At 41.8% G+C, this 19,929-nt stretch overlaps 1 protein-coding gene across 3 annotated transcripts in view; it reads right to left on the reverse strand.

Moving 5' to 3' along the window:
• The window catches only part of LOC140196220 (plastin-1-like), a 128,868-nt gene that overhangs the window by 104,662 nt on the left and 4,277 nt on the right, over positions 1-19,929 (reverse strand). The window contains exon 1 of one of the 3 annotated variants that reach the window (XM_072255031.1): positions 3,958-3,978. The exons of the other annotated variants lie outside the window; for them this stretch is intronic. The gene's annotated coding sequence lies outside the window, so the exon portion shown is untranslated. Of the gene's footprint in view, positions 1-3,957; positions 3,979-19,929 lie in introns of those variants that run through there. 3 annotated transcript variants of the gene reach the window in all.

Raw genomic sequence — 19,929 nt, forward strand, 5'->3', positions numbered from 1 at the left:
CCCCCCCCACCTTCATCCTGATTCAGGTTCTTGACCAGAATCATTAACAATTCTTTTCCTGCTACAAACAGTGCTCAACTCATTGAGCTCTTCCGCAAGATGGTTCATTGCTCCAGATTCTACCATCAGCAGGCTCTTGCATCTCCAGATCAAACTGAAGTTCTCCAGTACAACCACATCTAAATAGTAGTCTCTAGTTAACTATCCAGCATATAGCAGCAGCTCCAAGATTTTCAGCAGTGACGCAGCCCAGAATATGAATTTTAAGGACAAGCTGAAGTTTTCAGAGCCAGATATACAGAGTGGATAATGCACCTCAGATTCCTTTCAAGCTCTTCATCATATTACTAACTCTTCATCCGATAAATACACGGAAAAGTTTGTACAACATCTTGACTGCAGCACTGGTGATGAGCTGCCTCTCTATCCAGGCTGTTCCATTACAGCTACAATACTAGCATCTGCCTGACAATGCAGAAAACTGCCCAGGTACAGGGTTTAAAAGTCTTAGGTACATGTATCTAGCTAGGCTGTCTAAGACTTTTGCACATTTCTCTATTTGTCAAAGTGGAGCGGTGAGCAAGCTTGAAAATTTGACAGGAGCAAAGGGTATTGGGAATAGTGAGGGTACAGCACTGCGGGAGGGGCGTGGGTCAGGTAGTAGAGGAGTACCAGGGATGGGGGTTGGTGCGGGTGTGGTCACACCCAGCACCGAGATACCAGGCAAGGTCACTTGATTCCAAACAATTGGTTTATTGATCATTACAGAATGTCTCTCTGGTGCTTCCTACTCCCTTTCCCTTTTCCCAACCATATGTCCCATCTCCCTACCCCCTTCTCACTCTCTGTCCACAAAAGAGACACATATCAGCATCAGTTTATCACTGACATGTCATGAAGTTTGTTTTTCTTTGAGGCAATACTATGGTGCAATACATATAATTACTACAATACTGTGAAAAAGTCTTAGACACCTGAGATATTTTTATTCGTACAGTTTATCTAAGACTTTTGCACTGTGCTGTATGTCTTGCCCACAAGCAAAAGAAATCTAATCTCAAAGTAATTGAATCTTGACGTAGGGTCTCAGCCCGAAAAGTCAATCGTTCCTCTGCCTCCACAGATGGTACCCAGCCCATCAAGTACATCTAACAGCATGCTTCTTTGCTGAACCATCAATTCTGTTTTTCTTCCAAGAGATGCAGTCTGGCCCGAGTATTTCCAGCAACTCTATTGCTTTCTGGTTTTCATAAATCCAATCCAACCAGTCTCATTCAGTCTGCCCCCGAAAAAGGTGATGGATGGTGCCATTGACAATGCTATCAAATTGCATTTACTCACCAATTAACCTCCTCGCCAATGCCCAGTTTACGTTTGGCACAGTTAACTCTGCTCCAAAACTCATTGTAACTGTGCCTGAATGGACATAAACCAAAGAGGACAGGTTGACTGCCTTCGATATCAAGGCAACATCTGACTAAATGTGGCAGGATCACTGGCAGGACTGGAGTTACTGCCATTAAAAAGGAGAACATTCCCAAAGCAAGAGGTTACCTCTTATCAGTGGACAGTGGCTGCATTTGAAGGTACAGTATGCCATTACAGTTGCAGGACAGGAATTCTTCAGGTCAGTGTTCTAGGGTCAGCTGCTTCAATGACTTTCCATCCATCACTAATGGAGATACGTGTTGATGATTGCACAATGTTTCATTCTATTCAAAATTCGTCAGTAAACGAACTAACCTTGTCTGCATGTGGCACGATCCAGACAACACTCAGGCATTGAATAAGTGATAAGTAACATTGGTTCAGTTGAGTTGTTCTCTGATCTTGGCAGTTTACTTGCAAACATTTTATCACCATGCGAGGAGACATAGTCAGTGCACTGTTGAATGTGTGTCCTCAGAATGCTTGGCCTTTTATATACTTTTCAATCAGTTGTTTGGACATTATTTCAGAAACTCATTTGTGATGTGGGGAGGAAATCACATTGCTGATTGGTTGTGTGGTGAACTTCATGCATTGTGGTCAGGAATTTTGCCTGCCTTGGCTCATAAGTAAATCGGGGTCCACAGGTATGTGCTGGTTTACAGAAGTCAACATCAACGTTGAGGGTAGTACTTTGTAGATCAAAAGAACAAAACTAAACTATTAGACAAGACCAATGTGGTCGACAAAACCCAATGCAGAGACTGCAGCAAATATTATGTCGTCCGAACTAGGAGAAAACTACCATGAACATCAACTGGCAAAAAACGGCATGATCACTCTCCCTAGTCTTTAACCGTAAAGATCCAATTCAACTGGGCAGCAGTGGAAGTCATGGTGCAAGCGAACAGGTGGCATGCAAGAGAATTCCTAGAAGTGTGGTTTTCTGTGAAAAGTTCTGTACACAAACCTGATGATCTTGATCCTACTTATGAGCCAATGCAAAAAACTTCCAGACCACAATGTACGAAGTTCGCCACACAACCAGTCAGTAACAAGAATTTATCCCCACATCACAATCAAGTTTCCAAAAAGACATCCAATCTGCTGATAGAAAAGTATATAAAGACCAAGCTTTCAGAGGACACACTTCAATCAACAGTGCACTACCGATGTGTCCTCCCATGGTGACAAAATGTTTGCAAGTAAATTGCCAAGATCAGAGGACAACTCAACCCAACCATCAACCACCCAAGCTACACATCTTCTGAATTGTATCCAACAAGTCATATTTGCAATGCAGAAGTGCCAAGCAATGATCATCTGTAACAAGAGGGAGGCAAATCAAACACCTGACATTCAGTTACTGTTTCACTGCCAAGACCACTACCAATAACATTTAAGGGGTCACTGCTAACCAGGACTAAAACAGCAGAAAAGTGGCTGGCTGTCCTGTGCGAGTGACTCGCCTCCTGATGCTCTTAAGCCTCACCATCATCCGCAAAACAAGTCATAATTTTGATATAATACTCTCTTCATGCCTAGATAAGCTCTGACAAAATTCAAGACTGCCATTATGCAGACAAAACAGTCTGTTTGACTTGCATCCCAAACACAAGTCAAAATGTTTTTCCCCCTTAATGTATAGTGACGATATGCATTGCTCAGAAAAAAAAGTGTCTGAACTGCTCCTTCAGCACTGCCCAAATCCATAACCCTCAACAAGAACTAGGGCAGCAGGCACACAAGATCATCACCCGCAGCTTTCCTTCTAAATACCAAGCATCTAAAAGAACATTATCTTGACAAAAGGTTTACTACCATCTTGCCAAGGACAGCGAGAAAAAGATAGATAGGTTTTGGCTTTGCTAAAGAAGCCAACATTCTGAAAAATGCACAAATGGAAAAAAAAACAACACATTGTGCAGGTATTGATTTCTTCAAATACAAGCGTAAGCTGCTTTCTTGTTTTCACTTTCAACACAAACATATTGCTTGTTATCTCAATTTTATTTTTCAGCACAGCATATAATTTGTAGATGTATAATTGCATAATTGCACTCTTCAATAATAGCCTAATAAAACTAAATTCCTGTATTGCAGGCAATTTTGCTATTTTATTGCACTCATTTCATTGCAGAAAGATTATGAATAAAATTTGTATAGCTTTCATAATCTACTGCGGACTTGAGGCTCATGCATTAGTCCAATAATTTTCCTGTTTCTTCAGCCAAAACATGTATTCATTTTTGTCCTCATCAGCATTCCTGTGAGTATAACACAAGGCTTTGAAGGGACCAATAACTTTTGATAGGTCCTATCACATTCATACTGAGTTTACTGGTTCAACCACTTAAAGTCTTTGTCCGTCAATCATGAGTGAATATGGGTGGAGTACCTTCTTTGAACTTCATTTACTTATACAACACAAAATAGGCCCTACTGGCCCAACGAGCCACACCGCCCAGTAACCCACCCTTTTCACACTAGCCTAAGCACAGGATAATTTACAATAACCAATTAACTTACAAACCGGTATGTCTTCGGACTGTGGAAGGAAACTGGAACACCCCGAGGAAACACATGCAGATCACGGGACGAACTCCAGAGCTGTAATGGCATCATGCTAACCGCTCCGTTACTGTGGCAGTTAACTGCATACAGAAGTTCATTTTCATTTTACATACACTTCCTGCTAGGACGCAAGCCACAACTTTAAACAGGTCCAAAAAGACAGTTTTAGTACAAAACAATGTGAAGCAAAGCTCAATTACCTCTAATTCTGTATTTCTCACCACAATGCTGAACCTCACTTCCTACGAAATCACCAAAATAATCTGGGAGGTCCAAATGGAAAATACTCATACGTTGCCTCCACTCCACAGAACCAAGATCATCACAGCATTAATAGATCAGCAGCCATACACAGATAATGTTCGCGGCTGAACACATGCAGGGTCCAAGCTCCATGTGAACATCAGCCCATTATTGAAGCATACAAGATGAGCTTCCACAACATTGTAACACTAAGTAGGCCATTTGGCTGTACGAGCCTCCTACACCATCCACTAAAGATCGTCACTGATCTACGTCAGAGGGCCCTCTACCACCCCGGCCCTGATGTACAGAACCACTCTCTGACCAATAAGTTGCCCAGGGCTGGATCCTGGGGATACCCTGGGCTAATTTCTGCATCCTCAATTTCAACACCCCGCCCCCACCCCAACATCAAAGCTGGACAGTTAATGAAACTCACCAGCATTTCAGCAGGTCTGTGTTGCTTTTGACCATTTGAGAATTAAGCTCTCAGATCCGACAGAGTTTTTGATCAATTGGGCAACAGTGATCTCTACACTTTTATGGTGGCATTGGGTTCTTTGTTCACAAAGCCCTAAACTCAAAAGACTTTAAGCCTTAGCCAATATACTGTAGGTACCCACACTATAGAGAGGTTGCATTGTATCCACCTACTCAAAGGACTAGCTTACTTCCCTGTCCAGCTTCTGCAGTGAGACTTAGCTACCAATAACAAGAGAAAATCTGCAGATGCTGGAAATCCAAGCAACACATAGAATGCTGGAGGAACTCAGCAGGCCAGGCAGCATCTATGGAATAAAAGTACTCTTTTCCATAGATGCTGCCTGGCCTGCTGAGTTCCTCCAGCATTTTGTGTGTGTTTAGCTACCAATACCCACTGCATCAATGGTAGTCCCCCCAACCTACCAAGGAGGAGATACTTCCAGCTAGCAAAGTAGTTTAAACAGTCATTTTAATAATACTTTTAAATTTAGCCAAATAATTCTCAACACACATTTAACTCACAGTGCAGTGAGGTTTATAAAAGATTTACCAACTACAAACGATTTCCAAACACAGGTACAGTTCTTACGAGCTAGAAGAACATACCAATGAGTCGCAGGCGAATGAGTCATCCATTGCTGAAACCAAAGGTTGAAGAATGAATTCTAGTTCTTCTTTCTATGACTTGATCTTTATCTTTCTCCTTGTCAGTTCCAACAATCCCCAATGCTTGTAATACTTACACAATTTTCTACTAGGTGACATCATCTGCACAAGATGCTTTCTGGATACCTTTGCTGGGACAAAGTAACTCACAGAGATGGTCTTAAAAGCTTCTGGCAACAGAGATCCCAAACATCCAAAATTAATGCTGTGAGGGCTGATCCTATGACTATACAAATATCCCAACTTGTTACAATGTGCTATGTGACATAACTCCTTTGTGCTTTGTTTGGCTAAAGCAGACAAATCTCTTGATCACTTCACTTTGCAAAGCAGACCTTTTAGAAGGCAGCCTGTAATGTATTACACTGTTTGCAAAGCTGTGCATCCAACTTCAAACTGAATCCAATATCAAACTGATTGCTGTTTGCAAATTACATTAAGATCTGGAGACTGGTTCTCGCTCAGAGTAAGAAGCTCAGTAAAAAATATTTAAAATTTAACTTCATTGTTGTGTATTTAATATTTCAAAATATTTGAGTAATATTGTAAATAACAACAAGAGAAAATCTGCAGATGCTGGAAATCCAAGCAACACACACAAGTGCTGGAAGAACTCAGCAACCAAGCAGCATCTATGGGAAAAAGTACAGTTGATATTTCGAGCTGAAACCCTTTGGCAAGACTGGAGAAAAAAAGATGAGGAGTAGATTTAATTGGTGGGGGACGGGAGAAAGCAACACAAGGTAATAGGTAAAACCAGAAAGGTGAGGAATGAAGTAAATAGCTGGGAAGTTGATTGGTGAAGAGATACAGGGCTGGAGAAGGGCGAGTCTGATAGGTGAGGATACAAGACCATGGAAGAAAGAAAAGGGAGGAGCACCAGAGGCAAGGAGATAAGGTGAGAGAAGGTAAAGGGGATGGGGAATTGTGAAGGACAGGAAGGGGAGCATTACCAGAAGTTTGAGAAATCTACGTTCATGGCATCAGGTTGGAGCCTACCCAGATGGAATACAAGGTATTGTTCCTCCAACCTGAGTGTGGCCTCATCACAACAGTTGAGGAGGCCAAGGATTGACATATTGGAATGGGAATGGGAAGTGGCATTTAAATGGGTGACCACTGGGAGATCCCATTTCTTGTGGCGGATGGAGTGTACATTCTCTATGAAACAGTGTCTCAATCTACATTAGGTCTCACCGATATACAGGAGGTCACACCTGCCCCTTCACCTCCCCCCCCCCTCCAACTACCATTGAGGGCCCTAAGCAGTCCTTCCTGGTGAGGCAAGTTTACCTGTGAGTCTTTTGGGATCATATACTGTATCCAGTGCTCCCAGAATGGCCTCCTGTATGATCGGAGAGACCCAATGTAGAAAGGGAGACCACTTTACACAATTCATAATGGGTTATATGTATGAATTGCGAGAATGGCACATCATTATGCCACCATGTCGTAAGTGTGTGCCTCACTGAAGTAAAATCAAAGTACACACGTCTATTCCCAGGCTCCCCATATTTTTTTCTTTTGATTAGTTTTGGAGTTACAGCATTACAAACAACTTTTAAACTAACCTGTTTAGCAGTACTAAGGATTTAGTTCTTTCCTTTCTATCATCACCCTCACCCATCACTAAACATTCTCTCCAAATGGGAAAGAACCACCTTGCAAAACCTCAAAAATCAGCAATTTACAAAACTGAAGACAGACAGTTGGTGTTTGAAGAGAACTTCAATTTCTGTTTGTAAAATAATTTTACTGCTGAAATCTTCATTCATTAGATCTTCAAAATCACAAGTCATGCTTAAGAAGACCACTGTGAAAGAAGCTTGGGCGCATCAAATTGATTACTGACCATTTTTGTTAATCAATTGCTAACGAGGATCTAATCACAGCCTCCTCGCCCATTCAGCATGGATTAAAATCAGAGGATAGTGAGATGAATGACCTCCAGAGTGGAAAGTCCAGTAATTTATCCACTCTCCACACTCAATGACCCCAAGAAGATGGCCAATTCTTATTATAGGAATGTTTGCCTTATGGAAGGACATCAGCCAGGTGCCTCTCAATGCACTAGTGCAAATTCACAACAAGCTCGATATTTTTCCTGAAAAATGGCTCTTCACAAAATTTTACAAAGACTGACTGCAATCTGCACCTTAAAAATCACCTTGCTCCTCAACATTTACTGTCTTTGTTACATTTAATTTGAATGCAACATTTTGTGCATTGAGGTATTAAATTCTATAGTGCTGAGAACAGGATTTGGGCTTGCATATACAGCACAGATTAATAGAATCAGAATTAGATTTATTATCACTCACACATGCAATCTGCTGTTTTGCAGAGGCAGTACAGTGCAATACATTGTGAAATTACTAGAGGTTACAGAAAGGAATAAAATAAATAAATAGTGCAGAAAGACTTGACCTGCAGGAATTATAAATGATTTTCTTCCCTAAATTCCAGGAAAAGAACATGAATATAGCACTACCACTGCCACCCATCTGACTATACAGTTAGTAGTTCAAACTTCAAATGTAAACATCTTTCACTTAGATAGATACACCACCCATGTTCTCAAACAGGCATAGATCATAGAACATTATAGCATAGTCTGACTTCTCCTCGCAGTCAGACCATTTTTCTGTTCAGTTGGTGTGCAGCTTTTGTATGAATTTCCCAAAGGGTTGAGATTAAAATTAATTTAACTGGTTGGATGAACTGCGTTGGAATCCAAAGAAAAGCAAACAAGAGTTCAACTCAACTTTAACTACTTATCAAAGTGGATCACATTATATGGAAGAGTAAATTAAAAGATATAACAAAAGATTTGCCCTGGCATTCCACTTTAGATGAACAAAATACATTTTATTTAGTTTACTTTTCCCATACAATCTAATACCAACAACCATCCCTGTGCGACATTGTTAGTTGAAAATACAAAAGACTCCTCAGGTGATGGAAATCTAGGGCAACACACAAAATACTGGAGGAACTCAGCAGGTCAAGCAGCATCTATGGAAATGATTAAGTGCCGATGTTCTAGGCTGAGACCCTTCATCAGGACTGGAAAGGAAAAGGGAACATACCAGAATAAGATGGTGGGGGTGGGGGGTGGGGGGAGGGGGGGTGTAAGGAGGACATTAGAAGACATGAGGTGAAGCCAAGTGGGTGGAAGGGGAAGTAGAAGCTGAAAAGGTGAAAGGAGGAAAAGGCAAAGGGCTGGATAAATGATCTGATCGGGGAGGAGAGTGGATCATGGGAGAAACGGAAGGAGAGGCAGGTTGCGAAGAGGGAAGGGGTAGGGTGAAAATTAACAGAAGTTGGAGAAATCAATGTTCATGCCATCAGGTTAGAGGCTATCCAGATAGAATACGAAGTGCTGCTCCTCCAGTCTGAGTGACCATAAGACAAAGGAGCAGAAGTAGGCCATTCGGCCCATTGAGTCTGGTCCACCATTTTATCATGAGCTGATCCATTTTCTCCTATTTAGTCCCACTCCCCCGCCTTCTCACCATAACCTTTGGTGCCCTGGCTACTCAGATACCTATCAATCTCTGCCTTAAATACACCTAATGACTTAGCCTCCACTGCTGCCCGTGGCAACAAATTCCATAGATTCACCACCCTCTGACTAAAAAAATTTCTTCGCATTTCTGTTCTGAATGGGCACCCTTCAATCCTTAAGTCATGCCCTCTGGTACTAGACTCCCCCATCATGGGAAACAACTTTGCCACATCCACTCTGTCCATGCCTTTTAAAATTCAAAATGTTTCTATGAGGTCTCCCCTCACTCTTCTAAACTCCAAGGAATGCAGTCCAAGAGCAGACAAACGTTCCTCATATGTTAACCCTCTCATTCCCGGAATCATTCTACTGAATCTTCTCTGTACCCTCTCCAACGTCAGCACATCCTTTCTTAAATAAGGAGACCAAAACTGCCCACAGTACTCCAAGTGAGGTCTCACCAGCGCCTTATAGAGCCTCAACATCACATCCTTGCTCCTATACTCTATTCCTCTAGAAATGAATGCCAACATTGCATTCGCCTTCTTCACTACTGACTCAACCTGGAGGTTAACCTTAAGGGTATCCTGTACAAGGACCCCCAAGTCCTGTTGCATCTCAGAACTTTGAATTCTTTCCCCATTTAAATAATAGTCTGCCCGTTTATTTTTTCTGCCAAAGTGCATAACCATACACTTTCCAACATCGTACTTCATTTGCCACTTCTCTGCCCATTCTTCCAATTTATCCAAGTCTCTCTGCAGACTCTCCATTTCCTCAGCACTACCGGCCCCTCCACCTATCTTCGTATCATCAGCAAACTTAGCCACAAAGCCATCTATTCCATAATCCAAATCGTTGATGTACAATGTAAAAAGAAGCGGCCCCAACACTGATCCCTGTGGAACACCACTGGTAACCGGCAGCCAACCAGAATAGGATCTCTTTATTCCCACTCTCTGTTTCCTGCCAATCAGCCAACGCTCTATCCACATATGTAACTTTCCTGTAATTCCATGGGCTCTTATCTTGTTAAGTAGCCTCATGTGTGGCACCTTGTGCCCTCAACATGGCTGAAGAATTGGCCATGCATTAACATGTCAGAATGGGAACAGGATTTTTACTTGCTGAACAAATAACCTGTTTTTATCTCACTAATGTATTGACTCACTTGGAAATAAATTGCAATTACTTACTAGATCAGTCTGCAGAATGTTATCTCGGATTCAAAAGTTGAACTGTTTCAAGTAGAAATATCAAGTAGAGCTACATACTTTTGTAATATTGACTTGCATATACAGCACAGATTAATAGAATCAGAATTAGAGTTATTATCACTCACATGTGCAATTTGATGTTTTGCAGAGGCAGTACAGTGCAATACATTGTGGAATTACAAGAGGTTGCAGAAAGGAAAATAAATAGTGCAGAAAGACTTGACCTGCAGGAATTATAAATGATTTTCTTCCCTAAATCCCAGGTAAAGAATATTGCACTACCACTGCCACCCATCTGACTATACAATTAGTACTTCAAACTTCAAATGTAAACACCTTTCACTTAGATAGATGCACCACCCATGTTCTCAAACAGGCATAGATCATAGAACATTATAGAATAGTACAGGCCCTTTGGTCCATGGTGAACTTTCTCCAAGATCAATCTAACCCTTCCCTCCTGCATAGCCCTCAGTTTTTCATTCATCCATGTGTCAGGAGATAGAGAATGACTGCCACCCTACATGGAACAGTATTCACAAGGGCAGAATCTTCTTTTCATTTTAACCCATATGAACACAAGTCCCCCTCAATCCTGGGGACTGTCCAAGTGAGGAAGTGAGAGAAAATGGGGGATAATTTTTTAAATTATTCTTAGTATTTAAGTAATAAAAAAATGCAGCTGAACATTCAAAATTGAATGTTTTGGATGTTCAAGACCACACCAAGACCATGTACCATTTTGATCTTCTCGTTACTAAAAAAAGCTGCAATTGCCATAGTAGGAATGCGCTAATTGTTCACTATCGAGGCTTTAGGCATGATGGGTTAGTTGCATGAGAAGAAATGGAGCTGCTGCTGCTGCTACTGTGTGGTCCAGAATCTCCGGAGGGGAAGGCCCCCGAGTCCTCGGCTTTGCTTGTTGCTCGGCGGCCGGGGTGGGGTCGAAGCGCTCGGCAGAGGATGGTGCTCGGAGAGGCTGTGTCGGAGGGGCTGGTCGGAGGCTTAAAGTTTTCGGACGGACTCAGAGTCCGCTGCGGCCGGGTGCTTCCAATGGTGCTGCATCAGCAAGTTGGCGGCGCTTAGAGGTTCATGGCAGGGAGAGTTCCTCCCTTCTGCAGCCTGCGTGAGATGATGAGTCTATCGGGACTTTGAGACTTTTTTTTACCGTGCCCATGGTCTGCTCTTTATCAAATTATGGTATTGCTTTGCACTGTTGTAACTATATGTTATAATTATGTGGTTTTGTCAGTTTAGTCTTGGTTTGTTCTGTGTTTTCTTGTGATATCATTCTGGAGGAACGTTTTATCATTTTTTAATGCATGCATTTCTAAATGACAATAAATGAGGACTGAGTGTCCTCATAATTTAATCTATTTGACACCTGAGAAGAACTCATTGAAACTCTCAAAATTCTTAAAGGGCTCAGTGCAATGGATGTTGAGGAGTGGAGGGGAAGGGGGGTGGGGAAAGCAGTTACCACTGGTGGACAGGTTTAGAATCAAGCAATACACATAAACAATGCTGGTGAACACAGCAGGCCAGGCAGCATCTATAGGAAGAGGTACAGTCGACGTTTCGGGCCGAGACAGGACAAAGGGATATAGGACATAGATGCTGCCTGGCCTGCTGCATTCACCAGCATATTTTTTTTTTGTATGTTGCTTGAATTTCCAGCATCTGCAGATTTCCTCATATTGAAGTTTAGAATCAAGATTGATTACAATGTCAAAAATAAGGGATAGACTATTTAGAACTGAGGCAAGGGGACATTTATTCATTCAGAGCAAGGTGCACCTTCGTAATTTTCTACATGGGAGACTTAGCCATCAAGTCATTCAAAAGAGTGATTGATCAGAACAATAGTACAGGAAAATTGTTTTGAAATAGAAATTGTACATAATCAAAAAATGGTAGAACAGGCTCCAAGAAGATTTAATCCTGCTGCTGATTCTTCCAAGTGTGACAATTAAACTCAAAAATTCAATTCACTTTAGGTAGCAAATTAACATGTTGAAATAAAAATATCTTGATAAATATCATGTGATATTAGTTAACCTTGTGGAATTGCAGCGATAGTCACAAGTATCTTTTGAAGGAAACTTCTTTTCAATCTGACCACACTTGATATTTGATGCATAATATCTGTTTCAAAGTACAATTATCAAAGCATATATAAATTTTACACCCTTGCAATTCATCAGTTTACAGGTAGCCGCAAAACAAGAAACTTGAAAGAATCAAATTTTGAAAAAAAAAGAACAAACAAGGTGCAGAGAGAAAAACAAATAAAGGCAAGCAACAGCATTCAGGATGAAATTAAGTCCATAGACCTGAAGCCCGGGGCAACCGCATAGCCTCAGTGTCAGTTCTTTACAGAGCAGGGTGAATAGTCACGAAGCTCACAGACACTAAGCCCAAAGCAGGCAGAGCAGGGCACAATCTCAGCACCGAGGAGAGTGGAATAAACGTCACGGAGCAGAACCAGCCCCAACCCCCACCTCCGGTCCCAACACCCTGCCTTTCCAGTCCATCTGGCCTGGCGTTTAAATTGTCCAAACACCAGGTCATCCCTCATACTCAGACCTAGCCCTCATCAAAGCAATATTCTCTGGGCCTGGACCCCACCATCGCGTTCCGGCCTATACTCCACCTTTCCAAATCGGACTGGCACTTAGGTCAATCTCAAATCACTCTCAATTCAGGTGAATGGGCTTCCAAACTCCTACACTCCGACTTTTCCACCACTTTGCCCACGCTAACTCCATCTCGAGCATGCCTCGATCTCACTCCGACTGTCTCGCACCCACACACCTCAACCTTCGGATCAGCTTCACCTTTGCTTGCTTCTTCATTGTTTGTGATGATCAGTTACCACAATTTTCCATATAAAAAGTGTTTATTATTAGAGTCACTAGCAAGAGAAAATATACAGATGCTGGAAATCAAAACAACACACACAAAATGCTGGAGGAACTCAGCAGACCAGGCAGCATCTATGGAAAAGAGTACAGTCGCATTTCGGGCTGAGACTCTTCAGCAGGACTGGAGACAAAAAAGGATGAGGAGCAGAGGTAAAAGGTGGGGGAAGGGGAGAGAGAAACACAAGGTGACAGGTGAAACTGGGAGGGAGAGGGGTGAAGTAAAGAGACGGGAAGTTGATTGGTGAAAGATGTACAGGGCTGGAGAAGGGGGAAATCTAATCGGGAGGACCGAAGGCCATGGAAGATAAAAGAGGGAGGTGATGGGCAGGCAAGGCAATAAGGTGAGAGAGGGAAACGGGGATGGGGAATGAAGTGGGGTTGGGGGGGCGGAGGAAGTTCAAGAAATCAATGCTCATGCCATCAGGTTGGTGGCTACCCAGACAAAGTACAAGTTGTTGTTCCCCCAACCGGAGTGTGGCCTCATCGCGACAGCAGACGAGGCCATGGATACACATATCGGAATGAGAATGGGAAGTGGAATTAAAATGGGTGGCCACTGGGAGATCCTGCTTTTTCTGACAGGGTTAAAATTAAATGATTTCCCTACTTCAACAAGTAAGGAATCACGAAGGCATTGACAATGAACATTACAATGAAAAATCAAGATTCAGAGGATGTAATCCTCATTGTATGAAGGCAGTCCATTATCTACACAAGGTGTTTGTGCTGATTTTGTTAACTTACAGTCAATCCAAAGCATACAGCAGATAAATTCCTCAATTTAACAGTATTGTCGAGATATTGGCAGTGTTCTAAATTTAATTTAAGTACTTAACTTGTTACTTAGTTAAACAATATTTGTCTTTTTTGTACCTTTTAACTATTTCCATGAAAGTTTGGCTAATTGGGGCAGCCGTTTAATTGGGCCACAATGATGTATCCCAATTAATTGTACGCCACTGTGCAAAGAAAGCTCCTATCATCAGCCCGTGATAACCAAATAAGCAGTTTTGATAAAACTGATACAGGGAAAAGTCTGTGATCTTTCCTACTCTTCCTGTCGGCGCGTGGCCAAGTGGTGAGGCATTCGTCTAGTGATTCAAAGGTCGCTAGTTCGAGCCTTGGCTGAGACAGTGTGTGTGTCCTTGAGCAAAGCACTTTACCACACATTGCTCTGCGACGACACCAATGCCAAGCTCTATGGGTCCTAATGCCCTTCCCCTGGACAACATCGGTGGTGTGGAGAGGGGAGACTTGCAGCATGGGCAACTGCTGGTCTTCCATACAACCTTGCCCAGGCCTGCACCCTGGAAACCTTCCAAGGCGCAAATCCATGGTCTCATGAGACTAATGGATGCCTATATTAACTCTTCCTCAAAGTAGTGTCAGGGGATCATTTTGATCTACCCAAGAGGGAAGTGAGGGTTTTTAAATTTAACCCTTCATTTGATAAGACTTTACTACAATAGTACAGCACTTACGTAGCCCCCATTACCATCTAGGATACACCTCAAGAGGCTTTGAGCTTTATCAACCTTTATGCCCGCTAAGATATCCAATACCTCCTTTTTCAATAAACTTGAGAACTTCACTGCCCCCAACACCAAAATTCTCAAACTACTATGCCCTTCTCACTGACTACAGATGAGAAGTATTCATTTAAGACTTTAGCTATGTTGTCCAGCTCTATGAATGCCATTTGCCACCTTACGGACCCTACTTTTTCCCTGGTTACATTCTAACCCTTAATAGGTTTATAAAATGTTTGGAAGTTTCCTTGATCTCAACCACTTGAGACATTTCATGCCTTGTCTTTTAACTCTGTATTTCTCCCTATACTTCTTATACTTGGGCGCCATGGTAGCACATCATTTACCATGACACTATTACAACACGGGGTGGAGCTCAGAGTTCAATTCTGATCTCATACGTATGCAAGACGTTTGTACATCTGAGAAAGCATGGATTTCTCTGGGTGCTCCAGTTTCCTCCCACAGTCAAAAACACACCAGTTAGTAGATCAATTGGTCATTGTAAATTGTCCCACCATTAGGCTAGTGTTAAAATCAGTGGGTTGCAGGCAGGACAGCTCAAATGACCAGGAGGCCTATTCTGCACTGTATCTCTAACAGAAATATAAATACTCCTGAAGGACCCCTCCTTCTTGTAGTTTTCTAAACCAGTCATATCTTTCATTCTCTCTACCCACCCCAACTCCCACTATCATCCCCTGATATCCCTTGTTATTATGTCCTTGATATCCAGGGTTCCTTGGACAGAAAGTCCTCTTCTTTCACCCTCCTGGTCCTGAATACTAACTCATTTCCCCCCCCCCCCCATTTTCGAATGTCTCCCACTTTTTACACATAGACCTACCCGAAAGTAGTTGTTACAAGTGTACTATTTCCAGGTACCACGTTATGATATTGAACTTGGTCTCCCATCGACCTCTGATCATCTTTATCCTGTTGCATGCCATTCTATTTTAGAGTTTGTGCTGAGTGTATTCCTTCCCAAATAATTTACTATGCTTAAGCATCATAAAATCATGCAAGAGTTTTTAATTAGATCTATATTTACTCGAGTAATGAATCAGATTCAAAGGTTGCAAGCTGAAGATATCATGTCCTTATATGGTCAAAGAACACTTGTAAGCAGATAAGCAGGGCTATCTGACTGGTGAGACTTTCAGACAGTTCTCAGTTATGATCCAGGAGCTAAGAAATACATACCCATATCTTATAGGTCCCACTATGTCATTACAGTGTTCATGTGTAATGTACAGTTCACCTTGTCCATCATGAAAAATAAACTGCTTGAACTCAGCATGTCAAGCAGTATCTGCACCTCAGTATAGATGCAGGCTCTCAACCAGAAACATTAACAGTTACTAAACCCCGTCCCAAACAGATGCTGCCCAACCTGCTGAGTTCTTTGCTCCAGATTCCAGTATCTGCAATACCTTGTGACCATCTCATCTGTTCATGCACTTTCAAATCTTGAAGCACTTACCTTTTTCTAAAAAATTAACACTTCAAGCTTTACAGCAACAGAAAAACTTAGTATCTTCATTAAAACAGAGAATGGTTTTCTGCATACCAATCAAATATATGATGATTCTGAAGTACGTTTGTAATTTTTAAAAATGCACAAAATCATGCAGTATTATGAAAACTGGACCCAACTGTAATGTTCAAGGACAAATTAAACAGTAATTAAATCACACATGTAAATAATAAACACAAGAGATTCTGCAGTTGCTGGAAATCAGCAGGTTCTTCTAGCATTTTGTGTTGCTCACGTGTAAATTGTGGCTTTTCATCATGGAAGGCAAACACTCAATGTGCAAAATTGCAGCAATGATGTCACCTTTTACCAGGGGATTGGGTTATTTATGAAAAAGCCACAGGTGTAGTCTAGGCCCATTAATTATTATCTGTGGACTGATTGAAAATAGTCAAGTTGATATTATTCAAGTTGATATAACAGGCAAAAGAACCAAAATTAAATATTTGAGTATGCATCCCTAGTCTACTGCAGATAACTGCTGGATTGAACTGTATAATTGTTATTTTCCCCTTGTAGTTTAACTTCCTTATGTTTGTAATTTTATATAATTACCTATTTACATGTAATTGTTTGGTGTGTTTTTTTTAAAAAGAAAGTGGTTGCAGTTGCCTTTGTATCTTTCTGGAAGCTACTTCATTTCAGTGGCAGCCATTGCATTACTTGAATAGGGGCGATCTTATTGGTTAATTCAAGCAATGGAATTTGGATGGAATTTACTGTTTTCAGAAATCTGGCATAAGAGGACCAAACCATGTTGGTTTGATCTGTCTCTGTCTTCCCCCTTGCTAATACAGTTTACTTTTGCTCTTCACTATTTTTCTCCTCTAAGTTCTTTGTTCTTGTAGTGCTTAATTAAAAACAGTTGTAAGCAGCAAGATTTATACTTCATTTTTGATTTACAAAAATATCAAGACCCAACACCATCCCAGTGACTCATATGGCATATCTATGCCCTGTTGAGGAGTATTTTGAAGTGAACCTTTTCCATAAGACCACAAGATACAGGAGCAGAATCAGGCTATTTGGCCCACTGAGTCTGTCTCCTCTATCTATCTCATCATGGCTGATCCATTTTCCCTTTCAGCCCCAATCTTTTGATCTCTCCCCCATATCCCTTCATACCCTGACCAATCAAGGATCTATCAACTTCAGCCTTAAACATACATAAAAACTTGGCCTCCACAACCACCCTACTGCAGACAACATTTCCGAATTTCAGAGACACTACATGTTCAGCCTTATATTTTTAATAGCATAGTACTTTACAGGAAGCAAAATGATTCCACAAATTGTGCTGGTCTCCCTTTTTAATAAAAAAATCATGCAGTTAGTATGACAATGTCCATAAAAGAATATAATGTATATATTGGTATCTCCAATGCTTTGTAGGGGTTTCTACATTTATTATTTTTTTCAAATATATCATACCACCTAAACAGAATGATTGACAAGGTAAAGCTAAATCATAAGTTAAAGATATCAAGTAGTGGCAAATAAAACAGTTTCTAGCAATTTAACGTTGATTGTTTTACTTCCACACATTTGCTAGTGTTCGTTCCTGTTCTAGTCAAGGGGACGAGTGCAGAAGTCAGTCAATGATTTGTCTGATACACATATCCAACGTGTGCCAAAACTCTTTAATAGTGCATCAGTACTTTGTCCATTTGAGCAAAGCACCATCTCTGCTCAACTTCCCAAAGTACCACATCAAAAGTTCAAGCACAGCATAAAAAATTGGGCAACAGCCCATTTCCATTTACTTCACATGACGCAGCAAGGATCTGCAACTGATTAACACTGGCACATGCAATTCCAAGCCATGATTGCTACTTGTATCAAACTTTCTTTAAAACTTAACTTTAGATTAAATACAACCTATGTTTCATCAGTAGAAATACTCTTGGTTTATTCTCAATGCCCTCAAAAGATACTGGGCTGAAGTCTACCTGAAAGCCTGATGACAATTCAGACCCAACATCCCAGTGTAGTATGAGGGGGGAGAAAAAAAAACTATCATTTGTAGGAAGTTTAATCTCACAATATTTAAGAAACATCTTGACAAGCACTTGATTTGTTAAGGCACAGAAAGAAGAGATAATGTGGGTAAGTGAAAGGACTGTAGAGCTGCAATGGAAAAAATGGACACTATATGTGAGAAACTGTGTTGTATGGCTCTATAACTCTAAGAATTAGTTATCAATCTACAGTGTCCTAGTCCGCCACACCCATCCCCCTCCAAAATCTCCAAATAAAAATTCTGGTCTTACCCAAACTTAAGGTTCCTTAAGGTCTTCACCATCCCCTCTGACCTTCCTCTCTCTGAGGAAGAACATTCTGTCCTCAGTAAGGGCCTCACCTTTGTCCCTTTTATGTCCACACCTCAGTGAATTCCACACCCGCCATAATATTGAGCTCTTCTGCGACCTTCGTCTCTGTGCCTAGATCTTTGGCAATGACTCTCCACCCTGCACTGATGACCCCTGCTCCCGTCTTCAACCCTCCTCTTCCTGGACACCCCACTCTGGTCTTCTGTCTGCTCTGGATCTTTTAATTGCCAACTGCTGACGAGACATCAACCATCTTGACTTCACCACCCCTCTCTCCAATTCCAACCTCACTCCTTGTGAATGCACCTCGCCACTCTCTCCGCACCAATCCCAACCTCATCGTTAAAACTATGGATAAAGGAGGCGGGGGGGGGGGGTGTTGCTGCACTGATCTTGCAGACAGACTTCTACCTTGCTGAAGCCTAGTGACAACTGTCAGATACCTCCTCTTATATACCCCTCGAACAAGATCGCACTAAGGAGCACCAGGCCATGACTGACCTTATTAGCATTCATTTCAAGAGGTCTAGAATACAAGAGCAAGGATGTGATGCTGAGGCTTTATGAGGCACTAGTGGGGCCTCACCTTGAGTATTGTGAACAGTTTTAGGCCCCTCATATTAGAAAAGATGTGCTGGCATTGGAGAGGGTCCAGAGGAGGTTCACAAGCATGATTCCAGGAATGAAAGGGTTATCATACGAGGAATGTTTGATAGTTCTGGGTCTGTACTCACTGTAATGCAGAAGGATGAGGGGAGATCTCATTGAAACCTTTTGAATATTGAAAGGCCTAGACAGAGTAGATGTGGAAAGGATGTTCCCCATGATGGGAGAGTGTAGGACAAGAGGGCACAGCCTCAGGATAGAGGGGCGTCCTTTCAAAACAGAGATGCAGAGACATTTCTTTAGCCAAAGGGTGGTGAATTTGTGGAATTTGTTGCCACAGGCAGCTGTGGAGGCCAGGTCATTGGCTGTATTTAAGGCAGAGATTGATAGGTTCTTGATTGGACATGGCATCAAAGGTTATGGGGAAAAGGCCAGGAACTGGGGTTGAGGAGGAGAATAAAAAAAAGGATCAGCCATGATTGAATGGCGGAGCAGACTCAATAGGCCAGGTGCCCTAATTCTGCTCCTATGTTTTATGGCTTTATTAGCTCTGGGGATCTCCCATTCACTGCCACCAACCTCATAGTTTCCTCACCCAGCACCTCCCATATCTACCCCTTACCCAAGATTCACAAACCAGCCTGACTAGGTAGACTCATTGTTTCTGCTTGCTCCTGTCCCACTGAACTCATATCTGTATACTTCGACTGTTTTACAGCCCCCCCCAACCCATTCAGTCTCTTCCTACCTACATCTGTGACACTTTACATGATCTTAATCTTTTCAATGATTTTAAGTTCCCTGGCCCCGAGCATTTTATTTTCACCATGGACGTCCAGTCCCTATACACCTCCATCTCCTACCAGGAAGGCCACAAAACTCTC

This window comes from Mobula birostris, chromosome 4 (assembly GCF_030028105.1).
Source record: "Mobula birostris isolate sMobBir1 chromosome 4, sMobBir1.hap1, whole genome shotgun sequence".
NCBI classification, from domain to species: Eukaryota; Metazoa; Chordata; class Chondrichthyes; order Myliobatiformes; family Myliobatidae; genus Mobula; species Mobula birostris.